Source organism: Peromyscus californicus, unplaced genomic scaffold, assembly GCF_007827085.1.
Source record: "Peromyscus californicus insignis strain IS unplaced genomic scaffold, ASM782708v3 Scaffold_9__1_contigs__length_137607984, whole genome shotgun sequence".
Taxonomy (NCBI): domain Eukaryota; kingdom Metazoa; phylum Chordata; class Mammalia; order Rodentia; family Cricetidae; genus Peromyscus; species Peromyscus californicus.
This window is the reverse complement of record NW_026294617.1, coordinates 79,057,929-79,071,051: the sequence shown is the minus strand read 5'-3', so window position 1 is coordinate 79,071,051 and position 13,123 is coordinate 79,057,929. Positions and strand designations below refer to the sequence as shown.

Sequence of the window (13,123 nt, the reverse complement as noted above, 5' to 3'; positions counted from 1 at the left end):
GTTCCGGGATAGCATGGACTACAGTGAGACCCTACCCCACAACAAACAAACAAACAAAATCACGAGACACGTGAGAGCAGCCAAAAAATGCAATCAAGACTCAAGTAGACATGAAGTTGTAGCTGTAGGAGCAGGAAGGTGGGAAGCCTTCTCCTCCTGTCACCCATCACAAGGAGCATGGCTGAAGCCTCTGCGACAAAGGACAGGTTGGCAAGGAAAAGCCCTCACGAGTTTGTCTAATCAAAGCTTTATATCATAGAAGAATCCACAAATGAAGATCCAAAGCCCCCAGGAAATGTCTTCACACTTCTGATTAATGAAGAAGAGATAGCCATGAGCAAATGGATCCGCCCAAAAGGTGTGACCTGATATAAAAGACAGAGAGGGGACCCAGTGAGGCCTCTCTGGGCAGCCTTGCTTCCTCCCTGAAAGGAGACTGGACCCACTGGAGTGAGGGCTTCAGAGGAGAAGGGAGAGTGGCCTTGTGAGGTGGCTTTGGGGGAGAGGTGTTCTAGTCTCAGTGGTACACTCTGGGGAAGGGGAATTCTGGGAACTATGATTCACTTTAGGGGAGGGAGACAGGGAGGCGACAGGAGGGCAGGAGAAGGTCAGAGGGAGCTTGCTTCTCGGGCTGCCTCGGAGGTTTCCAGTCTCCTGGTTTCAAAGTGTCCAGCAGATCCAAGTACTGCACTTCAAGATGTTTTGTTGTGTTTTTTCCTTTGTGCCCTAACACAGCCAAGACCAGAAGACAAATAATCATTTTCAGGAAACAGACTGATACTTAGAAAGAATGTAGGTGCTAGAGACAAATTTAAATTTACAGTGTCATCCTGTCCTGACAAATTAACCCTGAAGTACCCTTGACTTGACAAAACAAGAGTCAGTTTCACTCTGGGGACATGTCCACTATGGGTGATGTGGGCCCTGCTCTACACATTATTTAGGGACCCACTCTAATGGAGTGTGACAGATTGAGATTTTCCTCAAGAGCAGATTTTAAAAGGTTCCCAACTGAGAACTTGTCAGAATACAAAAAAAAAATGAACACACAGCATGTTAGTTACGGAGGTCCCCTGGGGTACCCTGGGGATCAACCCCCCTGAGAAAAAGCAAAAGAAAATGATTGTGCAGAGGGGGGAGTCTCACTGCAGGGTAGGCCCAGCAACAGCCTTGGTCTCACCTCTGGGTCTCTGGAACTTGACAATCCCTTCAGAGCTGCTCTGGAGCCAAGGTTAGACCTCAGCCTTTGCAGCTGAGGAAGCCTGGTGGAGACTGACAGCTGAAGACCTTTTGTGGACAGCGCTCCCAGTCCCTGGGGCCACGTGTCTTGGGGGAAGAACCCGAACTGAGAGTAACCCCATTTTGCAGTGGCTGTATCCTGGGAACACAATCCAAAATTCTCAGCTTGGGGTTTCCCAGAACCTGATCTTGGGACTGGAATGTAAGCACAGGATGTCTGCTGGGGAACCCGGAACGGAGATGCTATGCTGGTCAATTCTGCGGAACTGAGATGGGGTGCCAGTTGGTGTTTGCCAACTGGACACAAACGCCAATCACCTGGGAAGAGTCAACCTCAATTGAGGAATTGCCTTCATCAGACTGGCCCTTGGGCATGTCTGTGGTATGTTTTCTTGATTAATGATTGATGTAGGAGGGACCAGCTCGCTGGTGCCGCCACCCCACAGTACGTGGTCCTGGCTTGTATAAGAAAGCAGGCTGAGCAAGCTAGTAAGGAACGTTCATTTGTGTCCTCTGCTTCAGTTCCTGCCCTGATGTCCCTCAGTAATGGGCTGTCACCTGTAAGCCCGAGGAGCCCTTTCTTCCCTGTGTTGATTGGTGAACTAGGGCAGAAGGAAGAGAAGCGGCATACGGGAGCCGGTGGACAGGGAAGGGCCGAGGACTCAGGCAAAGCGGTACTGTCCCCACTCAGGGGACAAAGAAAAGGTGGACTGCGTCACCAAAGCCACTCCCAGAAATGGCCACTCTCGGACATTTGTCCACCTGCCTTGGCCACTTACACCAAAAACTACAGGTCACTGGAGAAGAAAGCCGCTGATGTGAAGGGGCGTGAGGTGAAAACCAGCAGTGTCTGCCAGGCCAGCAGAGTCTAAGCCACCTCCAAGAATGACTTCTCAGCCCAGAGGTGACACATTCAGAAGTCCACAAGGAGAGTTCATGGCATGGTCTGCCTCCTGGTGATGGGGGCGGGACAAGGAGCCAGCCTTGCTTCCCTCGAGACAAGAGGCAAGAGAAAGGGTTTTGTTGAGAACTGATAAGGTACACCCTGCCACATCTCCTCCCTCTTAGCTGCATGAAACCGAGAAGGGCTTGTTTTTCTATGCCTCGGTTTACCAATCTGTAAAGTGGGAAGGCCGGCACCTATCCGACCAGAGTGTGAGAAATTATGTGATGCGCACAGCATTCTTGCCACTTCCTGGTTCTAATCTGAATCAAATGAACGTAATGAACCTGACATAGCTCCTCCGATGTGATTATTTTACCTTAAAACACAAACGCATTATGTACGTTTTTTATGTCTCAAACATAACATTAAGTGATGAGGTGTGTGCATTTGATGTTAGGTATACTTGACATTCTAGGACTGATTTCAAATATGTAAATATCCCAAAATACTAAATGAAGGAGCACCTGTGAGTGGTAACTCAGCAAACTGACTGGGGTGCAAGCAAGAGGACCCAAGTTTGGATCCCTAACCCCGATACCAGAGGGTCGGGGTGAGAGCAGGATGGAGACACATGGATCCCTGAAGCTCACTGGCCAGCTAGCCACCTGCTGAACTGAGCCTCAGGTTCAGTGAGAAATCCCATCCCCACCCACAGGAAGACACCACTGTCAACTCCTGGCCTCTACACCATGCCAGCACATGTACACACTCCACCCACCCACACATCCACAAATAAACACATTTTTAAAGCTGTAATGGTCGACCACAGTGCTTAGCTCATCCAGGGCCTTCACTAGACAGTGACTCATCATGGCTTGGGAACTTTGGAACATCAATCTCATAAGTCCAAATCAGACAGGAGTGTGAGTCGCCCAGATAAACAACCGACTCTCAGGTCTCCTGCAGGAATTGGAGGGCTGACCCATGCCTGGACTCGCCATGTAAACAAAAGTCACAGCCATTTACTAACAGTGAAGATCTACTTCCCACTGAGCACTTGCAGTCGGGGCTCCAGGGCAAGGGGTCAAACATGCTCACGTGGAACCTGCTTTTTCTTCCCACCAGGTTCCGAGTTGCAAAGGCTCCCGGGCTACAATGTCATTTGAATGAGACACAGAGATTCCTCACCTGCCAGAAGCTGGACAGAGCTTTTGAGATGCAAACCATATCGGCCCTCTGAGATGAGAAGTGAAACCAGAGAGAGAGAGAGAAGTCACTTTCAAAGCACTGCCCACCTCCTTCTATACACACACGCTAAGCATACACCGCTTGCTCAATCTGCTACGAAAACAGAATTCTAAAATAAGCCGTAGTCTACCCTCTCGAGTTGGGAATCTGGAAGAAGATGGATTCCTGTATTTGGGTGAGCGTCACCCTGATGCGTGCATTCTCTACCCCCACCTCCGTTCCCACAAAGGTTGGCAGAACCAGTTAAGAACAGGAGAGAGACACCAATAATTACAAGGGCAGGCTGCAAGGGCCGTGAAAATAGAATGCACAGAAGCCAGCAGATGGCACTTAATCATAATTTTTCCAACAATTTCTATTAATTGTCGAAGATCCTTCATTCTGTCTACCCATAAGATGAATGATAGGCTAATGTGGCATAGTAAGTAATGTTTCCCCTTTGAGATATTAAATAAGCTTGTTACATAAAGGTTCCCCTCCCACATAACCAGCCCCAGACCCGCTTTTCTCATGCATATATTTATCATATCATAGCATGTCATGCATATGCATGCCCATATATCTGTGCACTTCCCAGCACGCTGCGAGCTTGATCAATGTATAAAGTCAAAGCTAACGCCTGGGTTTATCTCCAGAAGCGAGACTGAATCAAGGAACGGTTGTTTCTAAAACAGTGCCGAGAAACCATTTAAACCACATTGTTGGACAGAAATAGCAATGCGGAAATACCTTAGGGAGGCCACTGGGGCAGTTTCCTCCAAGGCTCTTATTACAAGCATTAACAAGGTGTGTGACCCCTTCCAGGCTGTTCTGCCTCACCTGCCAATCCTTCCCCCTCCCTCTCCTTACATTTCCACAATGCCTCTCCTTTTCTGACGTCTCGTTCCCTTCAATCTGCTTCTCCTGTTTTCTTTTGCACCCGTGTGTGTGTGTGTGTGTGTGTGTGTGTGTGTGTGTGTGTGTGTGTGTGTGTGCGCGCGCGAGAGTCTTGCAGGGACAGATGCTGTACCAGGCAGGGTTCTTGATTTCCAACACTACAAATCGACTCTTGGTAGAAAAAAAGAAAAATTATTGGACAGCACTCAAGTAGTTCACAGAATCGATGGGAAGCCTGGGAAATTTGGCTCAGTAAACAGGCAAGAACCAAAAGGATCTGGCACCCAAGAGCAGAGCCAAGGTCACACCACTGAAAACTACCCAGCGTGGCTGCCACTGGCATCCAGGCCACCAGTCACTAATGACCACCGCTGCCAGTTGACTCTGCGGAAGGGTGATCTACACACCTGAGTGAGGCCTTGCCTCGCCTCCTGCAATTCCCAGTCTGGGCTGGAGACCAATGCCAAGGTCTAGAGGGAGAGGCTTGCGCACAGCTTTCCAAGAGCAGGGTCAGGGCACGCAGCCCAGTGGCTGAGAGGCTAGCAGAGTGCAGGACACATTGGGTCTGGAGGGGCATTAGGTGTCACTGGCAGGGCCCAGGTTAAAGTCACCCCCACCCCAACCCCTCCCCGCCCCACGCACGTTCAAAGGTGTGGAGATCTGCACTTTCTAGCTGATGATAACTCTGGGGAGAGGTATTTGGCCAGACACATCAGGATTAGTGATGCCTCCTCTGGAAAGATAATGTCTAGTGAAATCCTGCTGAAGCTGAGGCCCTCCCAGCCCACTCAGTCTCTCCACACATACTCAGGCCCAGGCTGAGCAAGGCGCTGCAGCCGCTGGGCTGGGATGTGAACGCTCTTTGTTCTCAGGTTCGCTTAGCCACTTTCCAGTCCTGCTCTCAAGGACTGCTCTCCTGACCTCCCCACATTTTAACCCTTAATGGAGATGAGTTTCTTTCTAGGGAGTGAATGAATTTGCAACCAGATTCCTGGCCCAGCCCAGGGCCTTGCTCTCTCCTGCCAGCTGTTTTCAATTAGGAGCTGGTTTAAGTAATTTGAGCGACTGAGGGTGTCAGTCAACAGGAGTATTTGTTAGTACCTAGTTTCCCTTAGGATCCCAGCCCCACAACTAATAGATTCTCTAATATCCTGAATTACGGGGTGATTTTTGTTGGTTTTCCAAGGAAGGAGAATAAAATATATGAATAAAGTCTCTAAGCTGTGGGCCTGATGGTCTCTGCCGCTGCAGGGTGAGTGATGGAGGCAGTTCTCTGTGTTATTCTGACAAGGCTCTGACTTGGCCTACATTTCTCGGGCCGTTACCTCAATTCTCCTCCATGTTTTAACTGAGGGTCTCTGTGTTGCAAGAAGCTTCCTGGAAAAGGACACCCAGGCAGGGCTCTGGGGGAGCTCCGGCATAGCGTGAAAAGGACTCCACACACACCCGTGTTCACTTGGTTTCAGCCTAGTGTTTATTGAGCATCTATTACAGCTGAAATACTTGCATATTTTGGAATTCAGAATGACATGAAAGTCACAATTTGGTAATACGGACCCCTTCCAACCAGTGTCATTTTTAGCGGATAGAAGACCAGCCTTTGGCTATATTTGTCGCCAACTGTTTGCAATTGCCATGGCCATGGTGATGATATAGACCAGATGGCTTTTAGTTGGTTTTAGTATTATTTTTAAACTCTACAGACTAATATGGCCCTTATTGCCTGCACCTGGCTGGCTCCTTCCCCTGACTCCCTTCCAGTACTCACTGCTTTCAATCACTCTTCCAATTGACAGCAGCAGAGAAATGGAGGGAGAATAAATGTCGCCGGAAGGCGAGGGCCCTGGCTAAGTGGACTGTGCTGCTTGGCTGGTTAAACCGCTTTCTGTTGCTTTGGATCTGCATTTGGGAAGCTATCTGAGGCACTCCCTCCATCTCTACAAGCTGCTCCTATTAAGTACAGATGTATGCTCTGGGGACAGTCCACTCTTCTGGCGACACTCACATGTCCTCGAGGCACATTGTGAGCGGTTTACAAGTCAGCTCCTTTTGTCTTTTATTGTTTACTGTCTTTGGGCCTACACTGGTCTCACTGGTGGAATGTGCCTAAGCATGGTCTCTCCTGGAAGGACTCTTGTCAGGAGTCAGTCAAGGAGCAAATACTCGTGAGATGACCAAGTCTGGGCAGGGGCTCCGTGAACGAAAGCTGTTGTTACATCAGCATTCTGTCAGAAGATGTAATGCTGTGCTTACAGTTAAGGAGCGGTTTAAGAAAGCTGTAGAACTCAATTCAAGGTCATAAAGACAGGGCTCAGGAGTGATAGAGACAGCCTGGGGGACACACGGGACTGTGGACCCAGGTCAGCTGTCTAGATGACAAAGACACAGTTCTGAAAGATGGAGGCGGAGTGGGTGGATCATGGTCCCAAGTCTGGCCTCAACCACAGGGCCCCATAGTCACTGTCTTCTATTAACATTTCTGGCCTTTGGTACCACAATGACGCCCCTCAGAGGGGGGCTTTCTCCTGCCTTCATCTGCTCTGTATTTATTAATAGACCTTGCACTTTGAGAAATACTTTCTGCATGTATTGGTTCATTCATAGAGTTGTATCTGGGTAAGCACATGTGTTTGTATTTTATCAATGGATCTTTACTATTATTGTGACCCTCAGATTGTTTCAGATTTAGCCAGTAGAAGTCCCTTAAAGGCCGGGCGGTGGTAGCATACGCCTTTAATCCCAGCACTTGGGAGGCAGAGCCAGGAGGATCTCTATGAGTTCCAGGGCAGCCTGGTCTACAGAGCGAGATCCAGGACAGGCACCAAAACAACACAGAGAAACCCTGTCTCCAAAGAAAAAGTCCCTTAAAGCTGGTTTCAGTGTCCTTGTAATATTGTCGTCATTTGGGGGGAAACCTTTACAACATACAATCATGTGGTTTGTTGTTGTTGTTTTCTAATGTGTAGCTGAGAGGTAGACTGTCTGTCTGTCTCCCTGTCTATCTCATTATTTGCACTAGCAGCTTCAACTTTAATCCAGTACTAGTTGAGGTTCCGTCAACTGGCTTTCCCTTTTCTACATCTGTGCCTCCCTTCTCCAGTCCTGGGAAAGCAGGCTCCCACCATGTCAATCTGTTTGTACACAGCCAGTCTCCAGCACCCCGGGCATGCCCCAGCCTCGGTGGGTGGCATCCTCTGAACTGGCTATCTACTTCCTTCGGATTTGTTTTCATGAAGAAAGAGGCAAGGATTCTGAGAGTGGAAAGGTCTATATGGCGGTAGTGCCAGGGAGATTGGGAAAAGGAGAGGGTGTGGGGAGGTTGACCAAAACTAAGGATATATGGAAAGCTTTATGGAAACCCACTACTTTGTAAGCTAATTTTACAAATATAAGTAAAAAGGAAAAAAGTTTAAATGGCAGTATCCTGACTGAATGCATAATGCTGCTCCTATACAAGCTGTAGGTCATTAGACAAAACCCCAGTGTTGGGAGTGGATACCTCCCTATGGTCAGAGGGGTCCCAGAGGCTCCCCCAAACAACAGAGGCCATTGCTATTGTTTTGCTAGCTCGCCAGAATGAGATGGGAAGACCCGATTGCCGGCCTGGACAATTCCTTGTTAGTGAGCTCTCGTAGAGCCAGAATGTGCCACTGAGGCCGCTGAAGAAGAACAGTCATGGATGGGCTTACCACAGTGGTGGGCCATGCATGCTGTACTACTGACCTGCTAGGCAAGATGGACCTACTGGTGGAACAGAGACAACGGTTGTGAGGCTAACCAGCCACATTCTGGGTAGATATGAGGCCTGCTTCACAGGAGGGAATTCATGCCTGCTGCTGGAAACCTGCTCAAAAGCCCGTGGCTAGGAAGTCACAGGCTCTAGTGAGGGCCTGATGACTGTTGTTTTGTTAAATGGCCGTGTTGTTAGCTGCCTTCTCCATGTTAATGTTTATACTGATGTATTAGTGCTACTCTCAGCCTTGGTTAGAGAAGCTTCCTAGTGGCTGAAATGTTGAGAACAAGTGAGTACGGAGTGCTCAGTCCTACCAGAGCATCTACTTACCCCCTCCTCCCCGAAGACTCAAGGAACGTCCAGGAGGAGGGGTGGAAAAGGTGTTAGAGCTGGAAGACGGTGAGCGGTACAGTGACATGTCATCCTCTGGACATGACATGGGGGTGGCACACATGAACTCACAGCGCTGTGGATACCTGCACCAAGCCCATTAATAGTCCAGCATGGATGAAGGAGGGGCATATGAAACCCCGCCCCCAGCTGAGTTAGTTAATAGTTTCCTGAGGAGGGGGAGTCATTTTTCTTTGGAGGTACAGCCACTGGTGAATTACCCATGATGTAGGAAAACAAACAAACGAACATCTCACACCCATGCACATGCCAGCGACCTTAACTAGACTCTGACTTTGTTTGTTTATTTTAAAGACATGGACATAGGAACAGGAAGGTTCTGGGAAGAAGGGGTCCAGAGGAAGCAGGTTCAAAGTACATTATTTATATACATGTATCAAATCCTTAAATACTCAATAAGAAATTAATGGTCAAAAAATAAACAAGGAGCCAGTAAATGCTTTTTAAAGAGAAGAAGAGCAGGAGAAAAGTCTGAAGAGAACAGGAAGAAAAGAAAGGAAAGTGAACGACCTGAGCAGCAGGAGAGGGAAGGAGTGAGGAGGAGGGGGAGGGGGAGGGGGAAGGGAGATCTAGGTTCCATTTGCCTTTGCGTTTTTGAAGGGCATCCTGGAGGTTCTGAAGAGAAGGAATTGAAGGGTAAGTTCTCCTCATACTTATTTTCTCACTTTGTAGCCTGTTCTGTGGAAGGCACTGTCTGTCTAAGGATGGAAGGCAGAATCGCGTCTCCACGGTGGAGAACTCACAAGACAAAACCGTACTCAGTGTGTGTCTTCCTTGGGCTGTCAAGACCCTCTTAAGTGGCTTCCCGTGGTTTCTGGTGTAAGATTGGACCCATTGTCTGTGGAAGGGTACATCATTTTGGAGTAGATATTCTTTGCTCGGTGGCAAAGCGCTCATAGTCTGTTAGTTATATACATGTAGGTCAGATACAAGCTTTGTCCTGGGAGACATTTTGGCAGGGTTTTGTTTTTTTTTTTTTTCTCCCCTCAATCTATTTCTGGTCAATAGATTTTTCTTTTCTCTTTCTTTTCTACAAAAAGCTCACATTCCAGAAGTGGAGACCTATTTCCTTGAGAGCCCAGCGATCCTGGAAGAGAGAGGGTTAAAGTTCAGGGTCCTGCTCCCTGAGTTCTAAGCTGGTAGACAGCACAAAGTGCGGCTCACGCTGAGGCTAGAGTGACTAGGAAGCTGTAAGTCTGTGGTGTTTGGGAGCTGGCTGGCTGGGTCCTGTGAACTGAAGTTCTCCAAGGAAGCCCTGTCTCTACTGAAGACCTTTGGAACTGATTTATCTTGTGTGGCTGACATTCCTTCCAGAAGAGAGTTAGAAACAACATCTACCCCTCCTCCTAGGGTCCCAAGGGCAAACTAAAGCACCGATGAGTTCACTGGGCTTACTTAACAGAGCAATGGGTGAGGGGTTGTGGGCAGGAGCACGGGTGACCTGAGGGTAGTCACACTGGAAGGTCTGCACCCATCAGGGATGACAACTTCCCCAGGACTAGGTAGACGGGACTCCCTTTTTTCATCTTCCCCCACCTATATTCTCTAGTCCCTCCCCCAAGACAGAATTCCATCCAACTGGTTGGGAAGGGTGGCTAGAGTCTCAGGTGAGATTTCCATGACCCTCCCTGGCCCCTCCTTCTATGAGGGACCCAGCAGACTCCTGAAGACAGTGGCAGTTTGCCCAGAGGACAGTCTTGTACAACACCTTGGCTGACCATCTTGACTGTAGAGAGATGGACTATTGTAAATGGAGAGCTGAAGTCATCTTGGGCCCTCTTAGTCATTTACTATCAACTTCTGTTTCTGACCTAACATCATCCTGACCACTAGATAACATTCCTAGAATGTACCACTAAGCCTGCTAGACCTCTAGGCTCCACCAGGCCCCAAAGTAAGAATGCATCGAGATAATATCTGACGTCCAGAGAACACATCGCCTCACCTTGCTGTAATTGGCCCAGCTGATATTCCCACCGTTATAACTGATAAATGTATTCATTCCTGGCTTTCTTTTATTCTGTGACTACAAAGATTACATATAACATCTTCCATGGTGGGAGATGTCACTCAAGGTAAGTTGAACCTGTGTTCTTATATCACTGTCTTACTTCCTTTAACACAGGGTACACATTGACACTTATATGAACTCTTACATTTTCTTAAATTTAGAAAGCTCCTTGTTAAACGTATCCTTTAGTAATTGTCGAATTATGTAAACTTTCAACTAAATAACTAATTTCAAGCTGTGAGTGGATAAAGGTTCTGGCTGCTTACTACTCGGAAGCCAGTATTTAGTAGCTGAGAGCTAGTTAAAGGAACTGGGATTTTTAAAGGGACAGTAATATTGAGGAGATGGGGGTGGGTAACCTTTTCAAAGTTCTTTCTATCTTGGGTGTCTTTAGGGACAGGTCATAAAGGGCTTTTCCAGGAAGGGAAAGGAGGAACAGGAAGGCCACACACTGAGTGGGTCTCCATCATCATCATCATCATCATCATCATCAAAGCCCGTGTCTCTTTCGTTTTTCACTGGAGCATTGCAAGGGACTAACTTCCTCAAGCAAGTTCCTATACTTTACAGACAGATATATGTATAGAAAAAGACTTAAGGAAGGGTGCTGGAGAGCGAGCTCAGGTGGTGCAGTGCTTGCTACGTGTGCCGGCTAGTTTCACGTCAACTGGACACAAGGTAGAGTTATCTGAAATGAGGAAACCTCAATTGAGAAAATGCCTCCATAAGATTTGGTTGCAAGGCATCTTCTTAATCAGTGATTGCTAGAGGAGGATCCAGCCCATGGTGGGTAGTGACATCCCTGGGCTGGTGGTCCTGGGTTCTATAAGAAAGCAGACTGAGCAAGCCAGTAAGCAGCACCCCTCCATGGCCTCTACATCAACTCCTGCCTCCAGGTTCCCGCCCTGTGTGAGTTCTTGCCCTCGTTGCTTTTAATGACAAACTGCTATATGAAACTGTGAGTGAAATAAACCCTTTCCTCCCCAAATTGCTTCTGGCCATGATGTTTCATCACAGCAATGGTAACCTTAACCAAGACACCATACAAGCGTGAGGACCCGCCCTAGCTTGGATACTCTTGCTGTGATAAACACCATGACCCAAAGCAACTTGGGGAGGAAGGGGTTAATTTCATCTTACACTTTATAGCCTATCATCAAGAGAAGTGGTAGCCAGAACTCAAGTCAGGAACCTGGAGGCATAAACGGAAGCAGAGGCCGTGGAGGACGCTGCTTACTGGCTTGCTCTCCATTGCTTGTTCAGTTTGCTTTCTTACACACCTCAGGACAGCAGCTCAGGGGTAGCACCACCCACAGTGGGCTAGATCCTCCCATACCAGGAAAATTCCCCACAGACTTGCCTACAGGCCATCCGATGGAGGCATTTTCTCAGCTGAGTTCCCTCTTCCCAGATGAGTACAGTTATTGTTAATTACCATCATTCAGGTCTATAGTGAATCAAAAACAAGCGGAGAGGAAAGATGTGGGAAATGTGCAGTTCACCGAGGACAGGAGCGCAAGCCAGTTAAGGCTGCAGACCAGGGTGCAAACCAGCCAGAATTGTCCAGGATGTTAGTACCACTAAAGAGAAGCCTTGTGTTCCATGCTGGGAAAATAGCAGAGCTGGTCTGAGGACAAAACCCCAACCATGGACGAGTCCAACTTGTGAAAATAGAGATGAATTTAAAAGGAGAAAATCTATACTGAGCATGCCACCACGGGGTTGGGGGGGGTAGAGGGGGGTCTATTCTCAAAACACGTGTGTAGAAGCGCTTCCCCAGGATCAGCCTCAAAGGCATGCAGAGGCCACTGTATCTTATCGGCAGCAGAACTCGGCAGCATTGCCCACATGGTACTCAACTGATTTTTGCAGGCATGAAAGCTACAGTGGTTTACAGGGGGTGGGGACTTGCACCAATATTCTAGAAAACCCTTGAGCCAGAGTCAGATTTCCTGAGAGGAGCCCCCCCTCAATAGACCATTGCATGAACTTGGGAAGGTGAAACCCAAGTTTCAGTGAAGATCCTGGGATGTTGGAGATGCCTGGGATTGTGAGATGTATGTCCAGGAAGGCGACAGGCAGGAAGGGCAGCTGGTGGCCTAAGGGAGAGTTTGCATGTGTGGTAGGTGGCAGAACTGGAGGGCCAGGCATGTCCAAGCCATTGGAGTCCAGATGATTCCATCACAAGGACAGATATGGAACTTCAGGGTTTGGTATGTACCTTGTTGGATATGGATCTATCTTTGAGTCAATATTTTCTTGATGTGCCTCTATTCCTCCATTTTGGAATAAGAAATTTATTCTGGGCCATTGTATACCAGAGTATGTAAGCTATCTTTTTTTTAATTTTATAGTAGCTTATAGTTAAGAAGTTGTCTTGAGTTTCAGAAGAATCTACTTTTGAACAGTGATTGAAACCATTAAAGACTGTGAAGTCTTAAAAATGAACTAATTGCTTTCTGCATTACAAGCTGAAATTGAGTCCTTTGGGTCTTGGGATGGAATGTAAGATTTTAAGTGTTGTGTTTGGGTGTCAAGTGGACAGTGGGTAAGGTTGTGATGGCTGTTCTTCATTGTCAAATTGGCTGGATTTAGAACCATCATAGAAACACAGTTCTGGGTGTGACTTTATGGGGGTATTTCCAGAAAATTCTGACCAAGGAGGGAAGACCCCTCTGCCGAGTGTCAGCCACCCCTTCCCATGGTCTGGGGCCCTGGA

The 13,123-nt window shown here is 47.9% G+C and overlaps 1 long non-coding RNA gene across 1 annotated transcript; it reads right to left on the bottom strand.

Moving 5' to 3' along the window:
• Positions 1–271: 271 nt before the first annotated feature.
• On the bottom strand, positions 272–3,596 carry LOC128105874 (uncharacterized). The gene is made up of 3 exons (XR_008216526.1): positions 3,314–3,596; positions 1,181–2,231; positions 272–726 (listed from the first exon to the last, which is right to left on the bottom strand). It is a non-coding gene; the product is annotated as an uncharacterized LOC128105874 (long non-coding RNA).
• Between the last annotated feature and the right edge of the window lie 9,527 nt (positions 3,597–13,123).